Source organism: Leptodactylus fuscus, chromosome 10 (genome assembly GCF_031893055.1).
Source record: "Leptodactylus fuscus isolate aLepFus1 chromosome 10, aLepFus1.hap2, whole genome shotgun sequence".
NCBI classification, from domain to species: domain Eukaryota; kingdom Metazoa; phylum Chordata; class Amphibia; order Anura; family Leptodactylidae; genus Leptodactylus; species Leptodactylus fuscus.
The window spans coordinates 26,799,187-26,811,315 of NC_134274.1; the positions used below are offsets into that span (position 1 = coordinate 26,799,187).

At 39.8% G+C, this 12,129-nt stretch overlaps 1 protein-coding gene across 1 annotated transcript in view; it reads right to left on the minus strand.

Moving 5' to 3' along the window:
- The window catches only part of ARID5B (AT-rich interaction domain 5B), a 226,361-nt gene that overhangs the window by 123,577 nt on the left and 90,655 nt on the right, over window positions 1-12,129 (minus strand). The gene's annotated exons all lie outside the window — the stretch shown is intronic.

Genomic DNA, 12,129 nt, shown 5'->3' on the forward strand with positions numbered 1-12,129 from the left:
TACACATACACATTGTCACTAGAGATGAGCGAACACTAAAATGTTCGGGGTTCAAAATCCGATTCGAACAGCCGCACACTGTTCGACTGTTCGAACGGGTTTCGAACCCCATTATAGTCTATGGGGGGAAATGCTCGTTTCAGGGGTACGCAACATTCGATCAAATTGTACTTACCAAGTCCATGAGTGAGGGTCAGACTGGATTCTTCTCCCTGCGCAGCGTCCCCGCGTCCTCTTCCGGCCTTGAATTCTCTCTGCTAGGCATCGGGCCTGGGTAGAGCCGACTGCGCATGCCCGCACTACAAGCGGACATGCGCAGTCGGCTCTGCCCAGGCCCGATGCCTGGCAGAGTGAATTCAGAGCCGGAAGAGGACGCGGGGAAGCTGCGCAGGGAGAAGACTTCTAAAGGTAAGAGAAGAACTAGCGTTGATTGGCAATGTATAGCATTCTGCCAATCAATGCTGGTTCTGCATCGAATCTTAACTTCGAACAGCTACTAGTACTCCATCGAGTGCGAGTATTTCGAATACCGTAGTATTCGATCGAATACCTACTCGATCGAGTACTACTCGCTCATCTCTAGTTGTCACCTCTTGAATATGCATTTGGACAGTAGGGCTGATTCCAATGATGCAGAATGCCTAGAGCCAAATATAGGAAACAAGCCCAGAAGCTTCTACGGCACATACGAGATTTGGGAGTCTGGTGGGTAATCACTTACGGGAGCCTACTGGATGTGGAGACATAATATTACTACTCAGTTCTCTCATTACAGGGTAGACTATTCTCCAAAAACCTCACGTCTTTGGGACCAAATTTATACCGCATATAGAAGATACACTTAAGGCTTCCCATTTACATCGGTACTATGCTTGCTGTAGGAGTCTCTAATATAACCATTAAAGCAGAAGCCTGAAGCTTATCTATTTTTATAAACCGGACAGAATGAAATGTCACTTTAGCAACAAAAAAAAATATCTAACCAGCAGAAAATACATTACAGACCATGATAACAATCAATATGATGACAACAACATGCTATCAAGCTAAAAAGTAACGAAAACTGAATATTGCATAAGGAAGTGTTTTTAAGCAAAGAGGAAAACCGTTTTGCAGTAGGGAAGTGAAATTTCCTTTCCATGATTGAGTTTGATGAAGAGACACAATTTCAACATAAAACCATCATCTCTTACATGCGGTTTGTCTTTTACTGGTTTTGATATATAAAGATAAGACGACTGAAATTTCAGCCACCAGTTATGCATCATATTGTCAGGCCAGATAAAAATCCTTATACTAGAAAGATAATGGCTGAAGTGCACCTGAAAGCAGGTAGAAAGTAACAGACCATAGATAAGAGATACAGCGCCCACATCAGCAAAGAGCAGCAATGCTAGATGTCTGGCAGAAAGATTTACAATGGAATGTATAGTGGATGTCCTGACTACCGATCCTGAGAAAACTACTGCATATATGTCATACCCGTAAACAGATTTTCTGGAAAATCAAACCATATACCCTTATATAGGACCTCACTCCTATACACATGAAGGGGATCTACTACAGAGAATAGAGCTATCTGCATCCAGCTCTGTTCTCTGCTCAGTACAGCTCATTGGTGGGTGTCTTAAGTTGGACCCAAGCTGACCCAATATCGATGACCCCTTAAAATCCTTCATGACATTCGAAGCACATGGATATTGGATGTCAGGTCTTTTAAGATAGCGCCTGCTCAGAATACTCTGATCATCGGCCATTAACAGCTCAGGCGCACGTCATATGTGAACATGGAATCTGAGTGATTTTCAGTTTTACTTCTCTTTCTAGCAGCTTTACAGCTTCCCCGTAGTGCGATTGTAGGAGCTGTTCACTTCCCATAGCAGCCAAAGCCTAAATTCACCAAATGGAATCTCTAAAAACTACGGTTTGTCCCACAAAAAATGATCCCTTACTAAGCTCTGTAGACCGAAATAACAATAAATAATATATAATAATTCTGAATGCCAGAATATGGCAGTGCAAAGAATATTTTTTTTCAATGTATTAAAACGTAACAGAAAGTCTATAAATTTGGTGTCCACACGATGATACTAACCTGCAAAATAAAGGGTAATGTTTAATTTTTGATAACTCCAAAGTGAACAGCGTACAAACAAAACCCGAAAGAAAATGGCATGACAGTTTTTTTTTCTAATTCCACCCCATTCTGATTTTTTTCCCCTAGTTTCCTTGAACATTGTATAGAATATTAAATTATGGCATTAAAAAACACCATATGTCCTGCAAAAATCAAGTCCTTGTACAAATATATTGATGGAAAAGTAAAAAAAAAAAGACATGGCTTTCACTGGCACAGGAAGCTGCCATCACTGACAGCCATTTTGGAAACAATGGAGAAGGACGTTTAGTCACCCACTAGTATATCCATATGCGATGTTTATTCTAGTTATTAATTATTTTTTTAACCAAAGGTAACTTGATATGTTTCATAATTGATTTCCACAAGCCATGATGAAGACAACAATGAATTTATTATGCAAAAATATACAGCAAAATAGTTTCAGCTGAAGAAGAACATTTTGTTCTACGAATCAAGTGATCCAGAGTAAAATATGAAGAGCTTTAACAAATGTACTTCAATCAGCTCTGCCTTCCCGGGCATTGATGTATTTGTCTGGAACAGTTGAACAAACAGACTAACCTACATTACATAGATAAGGGCTTTCATCAACATTACGAGGAGCGCTGACTATACACTTATGGTAAGTACCGAGGCTTTTAACATTTCCAAATGTGCAACAACAAAAACTCAACTATTGCAGAACTAAACAGACTTGGACAATACACAGTATGATCTATTGCTCCACCGTGTAATATTATTGTGCAATTTTATATTAAGAATCATTTCCCACAAATTGATGGTTTACAAAGTGAACAAAGCCAGAAGTACAGTATATTACATTTCACAGAACTGGAGAGAACTACATCGAGCTGCAATGCCGGAGGCACATGGAGAAAGAGAGAGGACAACCACAAGGTCAGCAGAAAAGCGATCACCGAGAGTTGTCTTGTAGAATATCTACTCAAGTAGGGCAATCTCAAAGGGTTATACACACGTCTGTCATATGGCTGCTTTGATAATTGAACCTTTACCTTTGTTATGGTTAAAGCGCCATTTCGGTCAAATATGAATATTCCACTGATCCCGAGGTTCATATTCTTCTCCATAGGGGGCAATATTATAGTGGTTATTGCTGGCCTCGTAAATAAACTCAATCTAGTAGAGCGCTGAAGGTAACAGACATTTTTCTGATTCAGTACATGCACACAGACACCGCAGTATCCCTTGCCTAAATCCTCTATGCAAACAATATAAAATGCATCGGGGGTGACCGTAAGCACCGGATAAAGTGCCTATCTGATACTGTAAAAGGAACAAGAAGAATGTGATCTACCCTAAGAAATTATGGGAGTAAAATTCTCAATTCTAAGAAAATCCCACCCAGGCCCTGCACAGATCAGCTGTTTCGGCAGTGTCTGGGAGCCGTAAGCTATAGTAGTGGATGCGGAGTGAGTGTAGGCTCTTCTGTTCAAGTAATAGGATCAGCAGCCCTGTTCACTGTATAGGGGAGTGCAGCACCGCTCCTATTATCTTATGTTGTACTGTCTACTGCTATAGCTTCCATAGGCCAGGTGATGCCTAAACTGGTGTTGGACACCCCAGATTACTTAATGGATATGGGTCCGGACAACCCCTTTAAAGAATAGCAGTAACATGATATTCCAGTGGTTACGTCCACATTTGTGGGCAAAATCGCAGGAGCCGTTCACTTACCATGGCAGCCATAAACCTACATTCCCTAAAAAGCTATCCATAAAAACTATAACCTGCCCTGCAAAACAATGACCCCTACATAGTTCAGTAGAACGAAATATGCATTAGGATGGCAGCAAAAATGTCCAATTGTCATCATATTACCATGTTAGGCCAATAACAAAGTTTTACCATCAGATGCGTAGAAGATTATCCAAAAGTGACAACCAATATGGCAGCACTTCCTGTTACAGAAATGGCTAAAGCAGCTCAATAGAAAAATGCAGATCTCTTCATTACAGGAGCATGAACACTCATAAAGAAAAAAATATAAAGTATGTTTCCCATAAATTGGTCTCTGTGTATAAAGTTACCTGGCCTTGTCCAGTTAAATTCCAATAGTTTCCTCATTATTTCCCTTGCTCTTTGCAAAGCATTTACAAACTGCTTAAATTCTTCTGATCTCTTTGCAAATCGTTTGGATAAATATCAGTCTTTAAATAATACAGGCATTGCTTGTTCCATTCTGCTGCGGCTAAGGTTAATCTGTCATCACTTTACACATATGAAAGCAACGGCCTCCATACTTATACAACCTGTTTTTGACACAAAGAGCTACGATGCTTTATAGGGGCGATTGGGAAACTAGGTAGGTTTACATTTACGTTCTACATGAAATGACAGTCTCTTGATAGCAATCTGTAGCTACTCATTAAAACAATATATGCCTTAGGGCGGGTTCACATCTGCGCCCGGTCTCCGGTTTAGTCGATCCGGCTGGTTTCCGTCTTCTGCCCCGTGAAACTGGACAGGAGACAGAAACCTGGAGGTCAGCTTTCAAACCCATTCACTTGAATGAGTTTGCAGAGGTGACTGCCCGCGTGCATCTTCTACCTCTCCGCAGGGCAACCAGTTTTTTTTAGCTGGACACAAAGTTGGACATGCAGTACTTTGTGTTCAGTTAAAAAAAACAAAACAGTTTCCCCATGGACAGGGAGAAGATGCACACGGGCGGTCACTTTGCAAACCCAATCAAGTGAATGGGTTTGAAAGCCGACCGCCGGGTTTACATCTCCTGTCCAGTTTCACAGGGCAGAAGACAGAAACCAGCTGGATTGGCTAAACTGGAGACCGGGCGCAGATGTGAACCCGCCCTTAGACCTCGTGCACACAACCATGTACCAGCCAGTGTGCTAGCTTTCGAAGGTTAGCACACCGACCCATTAATTTCTACATGAACGCTTCATGGGTGCGGCATGGTCTCCGCATCCCAACAAATTTACACCAGAAAGTGGCGTAAATATACCTCTTATCTAGTTTCTGGTGCACAAAAGACAAAAGTTACCCCTAATTTAGTAAGGGGGCATATGTCTCCCAATAAATGAGATGTATCCAGCACGGAGGAGATGGAAACTGGTATCTGGAATGTTATACGACAATCTTAACAAACCTTCCCTACTGTGCCAACATATGAGACGTAGACTGGGTATTGTCCTCGACTAAAGCACTAGGGAATATGCTGGCGTCAAACAAATAAATGAGTGTATAAGGCAATAAAGGTAATATGTTCCAAGTGGTAACGGCGTTGACTGCTACAGTATTTTCTTCAATTTGTTAATATTATCTAATTCAGCCCATTATAATGTAAACCAGATGTAACGCGATTATATTAGAACGGGCGTTTATTTTCTGTGTGATCCCATCTACAAGCTTTCAATCTAAAATATTCTTAAACACAAGGACAAAAAACAGCTACAAAAGACAATTATTGTGAGTGGGTGTTGAGAAACAGAATGAGAAGCAAATGTGGTTTTTTGAAACAGTCATTTTGTGAAGGGAATTATTCATGCCTAAAGTATGCAGAAACAGTCATTCTAAGTAATGTACCAGTAAATAAAAAGGAAGACATTTATATTTGCATTTCAAAGCTTCAGACAGAAATTGCACAATACTGTAAACAATATTTTTGCCATTAACAGCAATATCGTTGTACAGGCCAGTGCAAGGAGATTTCCTTACCAGTAAAAGCTATGTAAATGTGTTTCCTATTTGATTCTAAAAAGGTAAGTGTCAGGGGTTGGGGTTGCAACATACACAAATGGATTAGGAAAGGAATAACGCTAACGGAACAAATTTATACACGCAATAAAAAATGCTGATGTGTAGAAATGTATTGTTACGCGAGCTTAGAAAATGTTATTGCCTCAGACGGCTGAAAATACAGGAATCAAATGAGAGCAAGGAAATAATTAATAAAATTAACACAAACTATAACATGCAATTGCTCTTTCCTCTTGCATGGGATGACGAATAGGCAAAGGTGAAGCTGATTATTCCTATACTTGGGTCTCATACCCTAGCCAGGGCAAAATGGTTTGCCTTTCTCCTCTGGCGGCGCATCCCTGCCTAGTTATAGGTCTGTCCATATGGTACATAAAGGGTTCAGCGCACAACCGATTTGCATTTCAGTAATGTGATGGAAAATAAAAAAAAAACATTCAATATAATTTATCTGCACTGTGAATTATAGAACTTGCAAAATTATCATCAGTCAACATCATTCTAGTCCATATGTGACAATATGATTAACAGCCTTATGCAAGATTTTAGTGGAACACAAGACGACATCCTCATTTACTTTGAGGAAGTAGATTTCAAGCAGCGGTAACAAAACATGATGAAAGGCAAATACACTATAATACAATGTGCCATTAAGCTGCAATATAGATTCCTTCCAAGACGATATTATAAAAAAAATATAAAAAAATTTATAATTTGAGATCATTACTAATACTAATAGTTGGCTTAGAAACCCCCAAAATATTAACCGAAAAAATAATGATTAAAAAAAAAATTAAGCACAAAATAATAGAGAAAGGCCTTATACAACAGCTACAGGAAGTCATGAATCAATTTCTATGTTTAAGTCAAGAACGTCTTCAAGTTTCAATGTAATGAGTCCTGACTTGTACAAAGTTACAGGGCAGTACAGTACTTGCAGCGCAAGTGGGAGGAGGTAGTACTATAGTTGTAAGCACAAAAAGGAAGCCGTATGCTACGTGTAAGCACAGCTAGGAAGCAGTATACACAAGTAGCACAGGTAGGAAGAATTACAGTACAAGTAAACAAAGGTAGTAAGAACTACAGTACAAGTAAGCAAAGGTAGCAAGAACTACAGTACAAGTAACACAGGTAGGAAGTACTACAGTACATGTAACACAGGTAGGAAGTACTACAGTACATGTAAGCAAAGGTAGCAAGAACTACAGCACAAGTAACACAGGTAGGAAGTACTACAGTACATGTAAGCAAAGGTAGGAAGTACTACAGTACATGTAACACAGAAGGAAGTACTACAGTACATGTAACACAGGTAGGAAGCACTACAGTACATGTAAGCAAAGGTAGGATGCACTACAGTACATGTAACACAGGTAGGAAGTAGTACAGTACATGTAACACAGGTAGGAAGCACTACAGTACATGTAAGCAAAGGTAGGATGCACTACAGTACATGTAACACAGGTAGGAAGCACTACAGTACATGTAACACAGGTAGGAAGTAGTACAGTACATGTAACACAGGTAGGAAGCACTACAGTACATGTAACACAGGTAGGAAGTACTACAGTACATGTAACACAGGTAGGAAGCACTACAGTACATGTAAGCAAAGGTAGGATGCACTATAGTACATGTAAGCAAAGGTAGGATGCACTACAGTACATGTAACACAGGTAGGAAGCAGTACAGTACATGTAACACAGGTAGGAAGCACTACAGTACATGTAACACAGGTAGGATGCACTACAGTACATGTAACACAGGTAGGAAGCACTACAGTACATGTAACACAGGTAGGAAGCACTACAGTACATGTAAGCAAAGGTAGGATGCACTATAGTACATGTAAGCAAAGGTAGGATGCACTACAGTACATGTAACACAGGTAGGAAGCACTACAGTACATGTAACACAGGTAGGAAGCACTACAGTACATGTAACACAGGTAGGATGCACTACAGTACATGTAACACAGGTAGGAAGCACTACAGTACATGTAACACAGGTAGGAAGTACTACAGTACATGTAACACAGGTAGGAAGCACTACAGTACATGTAAGCAAAGGTAGGAAGTACTACAGTACATGTAAGCAAAGGTAGGATGCACTACAGTACATGTAACACAGGTAGGAAGTAGTACAGTACATGTAACACAGGTAGGAAGCACTACAGTACATGTAACACAGGTAGGAAGCACTACAGTACATGTAACACAGGTAGGAAGCACTACAGTACATGTAACACAGGTAGGAAGTAGTACAGTACATGTAACACAGGTAGGAAGCACTACAGTACATGTAACACAGGTAGGAAGCACTACAGTAAATGTAACACAGGTAGGAAGTAGTACAGTAAATGTAGCACAGGTAGGGCACAGTATAGTAAATTCAGCACAGGAGGGAAGCAGAACTTGTAGTGCAGGCAGAGTGCAATACAGCACATATTGTATAGGTAGTGAGTAGTACAGCACATATTGTATAGGTAGTGAGTAGTACAGCACATATTGTATAGGTAGTGAGTAGTACAGCACATATTGTATAGGTAGTGAGTAGTACAGCGCATATTGTATAGGTAGTGAGTAGTACAGCACATATTGTATAGGTAGTGAGTAGTACAGTGCATATTGTATAGGTAGTGAGTATTACAGCACATATTGTATAGGTAGTGAGTAGTACAGTACATATTGTATAGGTAGTGAGTAGTACAGCACATATTGTATAGGTAGTGAGTAGTACAGTACATATTGTATAGGTAGTGAGTAGTACAGTACATATTGTATAGGTAGTGAGTAGTACAGCACATATTGTATAGGTAGTGAGTAGTACAGTACATATTGTATAGGTAGTGAGTAGTACAGCACATATTGTATAGGTAGTGAGTAGTACAGTACATATTGTATAGGTAGTGAGTAGTACAGTACATATTGTATAGGTAGTGAGTAGTACAGCGCATATTGTATAGGTAGTGAGTAGTACAGTGCATATTGTATAGGTAGTGAGTAGTACAGTACATATTGTATAGGTAGTGAGTAGTACAGTGCATATTGTATAGGTAGTGAGTAGTACAGCACATATTGTATAGGTAGTGAGTAGTACAGTACATATTGTATAGGTAGTGAGTAGTACAGTACATATTGTATAGGTAGTGAGTAGTACAGCGCATATTGTATAGGTAGTGAGTAGTACAGTGCATATTGTATAGGTAGTGAGTAGTACAGCACATATTGTATAGGTAGTGAGTAGTACAGCGCATATTGTATAGGTAGTGAGTAGTACAGCACATATTGTATAGGTAGTGAGTAGTACAGTACATATTGTATAGGTAGTGAGTAGTACAGCACATATTGTATAGGTAGTGAGTAGTACAGTACATATTGTATAGGTAGTGAGTAGTACAGCACATATTGTATAGGTAGTGAGTAGTACAGTACATATTGTATAGGTAGTGAGTAGTACAGCACATATTGTATAGGTAGTGAGTAGTACAGCACATATTGTATAGGTAGTGAGTAGTACAGTACATATTGTATAGGTAGTGAGTAGTACAGCACATATTGTATAGGTAGTGAGTAGTACAGTACATATTGTATAGGTAGTGAGTAGTACAGCACATATTGTATAGGTAGTGAGTAGTACAGTACATATTGTATAGGTAGTGAGTAGTACAGTACATATTGTATAGGTAGTGAGTAGTACAGTACATATTGTATAGGTAGTGAGTAGTACAGCACATATTGTATAGGTAGTGAGTAGTACAGTACATATTGTATAGGTAGTGAGTAGTACAGTACATATTGTATAGGTAGTGAGTAGTACAGTACATATTGTATAGGTAGTGAGTAGTACAGTACCTATAGTCCAACCAGACAATGTAAATGATTAAGCAGATGTAGAGAGCAGTAATATATATGCAGCACAGTATATTTACTACTTATAGACAGCAGCACCGTGTATAGTATATAACCTTTTACTATGACGCTAGACATCCAGATATTACACGTCCTACATACAGAACATATTGCATGAGACTACATACAAGAGCTACATCCATACATATAAAATACACCACTACATAACACTACAATTTCTACAAGTAGGCACCCTGATTTTAATGGACTATATAATGGCATTTCCCCATCACACACTTCCTATCCACAATCCTCATCACACTGACGACACCGCGGTGGATAATTATGATGATGATGATTATTAACAAACACAAATATTTCCTCCCAATTCTGCTTACGCACACAGTATTTCATCAAACAGAGGAATACGGCAAAAATCTATCACATTAAAGTAATTAGAGGAACATTATAAAGCAGCAGCTGAGAATAATAATTGGTAAGTACGTTATACAGGGCGCGGTAAGCAATAGGAATCATATACAATATAGCTTTATAACTCAATCCGAGGAGACCTGGGAGATTTATAAAGCACAAAACCTCATCACGTTTTAATCACAGGTAATATAGCTGTAAAAAAAAAAAAAAAGAAGCCTTCTATAAATAGATGTCATAATATCATTTGGCATTCATACACGATTCCTTCAATAATTATTTGGAGAATTAGCATGCGAGATATAATCGGGTTTCAGCTATGCAAGGGCATGTTGTACTAGCTTGTGCTCAGGGGAATCAATATGTTCAGATTGTATTCTCACACAGAGCATGTGTTCAGATTTATTGGAAAAAGATGGATTATATGTAATGCTGTTACTGTAGAGACATCGAGAAAACAAGAAAGAAAATGTAATTCTTATGGATTGTTTACACAGCTAATAAAGTTCTGGCGGAGCCGGGCGCAGATAAAGATATTTAAATCATTCCTCATCTACCCGTGATCAAGGCTTCGCATTACCCTACAGACTTGGCCCTTGGTATTATATGGTGTGAAGCGGAAAGATAGCTTTGTGTTAAAAGCAATCCGACACGGGCGTGTTAGAACTATTAAAATTACAGTCCAAAATACGGCGTATTACAAAGTAAACAGTTTGCAGCAGAGCATTGAATATACTCGAAGTCAGCCATTTCCAACCTTACTGGTCTGAGGGGACCCCTGAGCAATATTTCCACTTCCCGGGACTTGTAGTTCTACAGACGCTTGCTATACAAGAGAGTAAAGCATTCTGCAATCCTCATAACCTTATATCTTGTGCTGCTTTGTCAACAGGGACGGGCATAGAAACCTTGGGGCACCATAGCAAAAGTCAGAATTGGGCGCCCCTTCCAAATAAGATCAGGGTAATGGTGCAATAATACATTTGCTTTAGATATTTGTAAGTGTGCTCACCTCTGCCTACAGAGACCACTAGTACAGGCTGAACAGGGTAAGGCTGGATTCACACCAGCGCTCGCTCTACGTACAAGGATTTCGCCCATGAATCCGCTTGAAAAACGCAGGACTTTTCTCTCCACAATTTTCGGGCGGTCACCAGGTAGACCTCATTATAGTCTATGGGGTTTGCAGGTTTCCACAGGTAATCGCTTTTTAATCGGATTGGGTTTCTAATTTTTGGGTGGATCCGAAGAACGGACACCCAAGCGCAGATGTGAACCTAGCTACATTTTTGCCTAATAGCCTCCCTTATTTGACTATATACTGACTCCTATTTTTGCTAGAAAAACATTAATGATCGATGTCTGACAGCTTGTGTATCATAAATCTCAGTAAACAGAGCAGAGAGATTTACTATACGAAGACGGACAGACATCAGAGAGATGTAAGTGTTGTAAGTAAGGCTTGTAGGCCGCAGGCCCTATAGCAGCTGCCTCCCCTCCCCTACTGATCAGCTTGGAGGATTCCTGCTTGGGAAACGCTGTAGTACGCACTGAACTGTATTCATGAAAAATTATCAGTAGTAAAAAAAAAAAAAATACAGACTATATTTTTGTGAATCAAATCTAACTCTATTGTGACAGAAACCAACTCCAGCGGCCTCTATCCCAGATACAGAATCTCTGTTCCAAGTGCAAACAGAATACAGCTGTGCAGTGACTTCCGCGAGTTGTCCATTAATGAAAAAAAAAAAGTATAAGAGCAAGGAATAAGTGATGAAAACCTGACCCCTCGCTGCTCCAGCACTGCCAATATGGTGCCTGCCTGTCTTTGCTTACTTTGCAACAGCAGTAAAGTGATTTCTGCATCCAATCACTCGTCACACCTGCGCCCGGTTTCCGGTTTAGCCAATCCGGCAGGTTTCCGTCTTCTGCCCCGAGAAACTGGACAGGGGACGGAAACCCAGCAGTCAG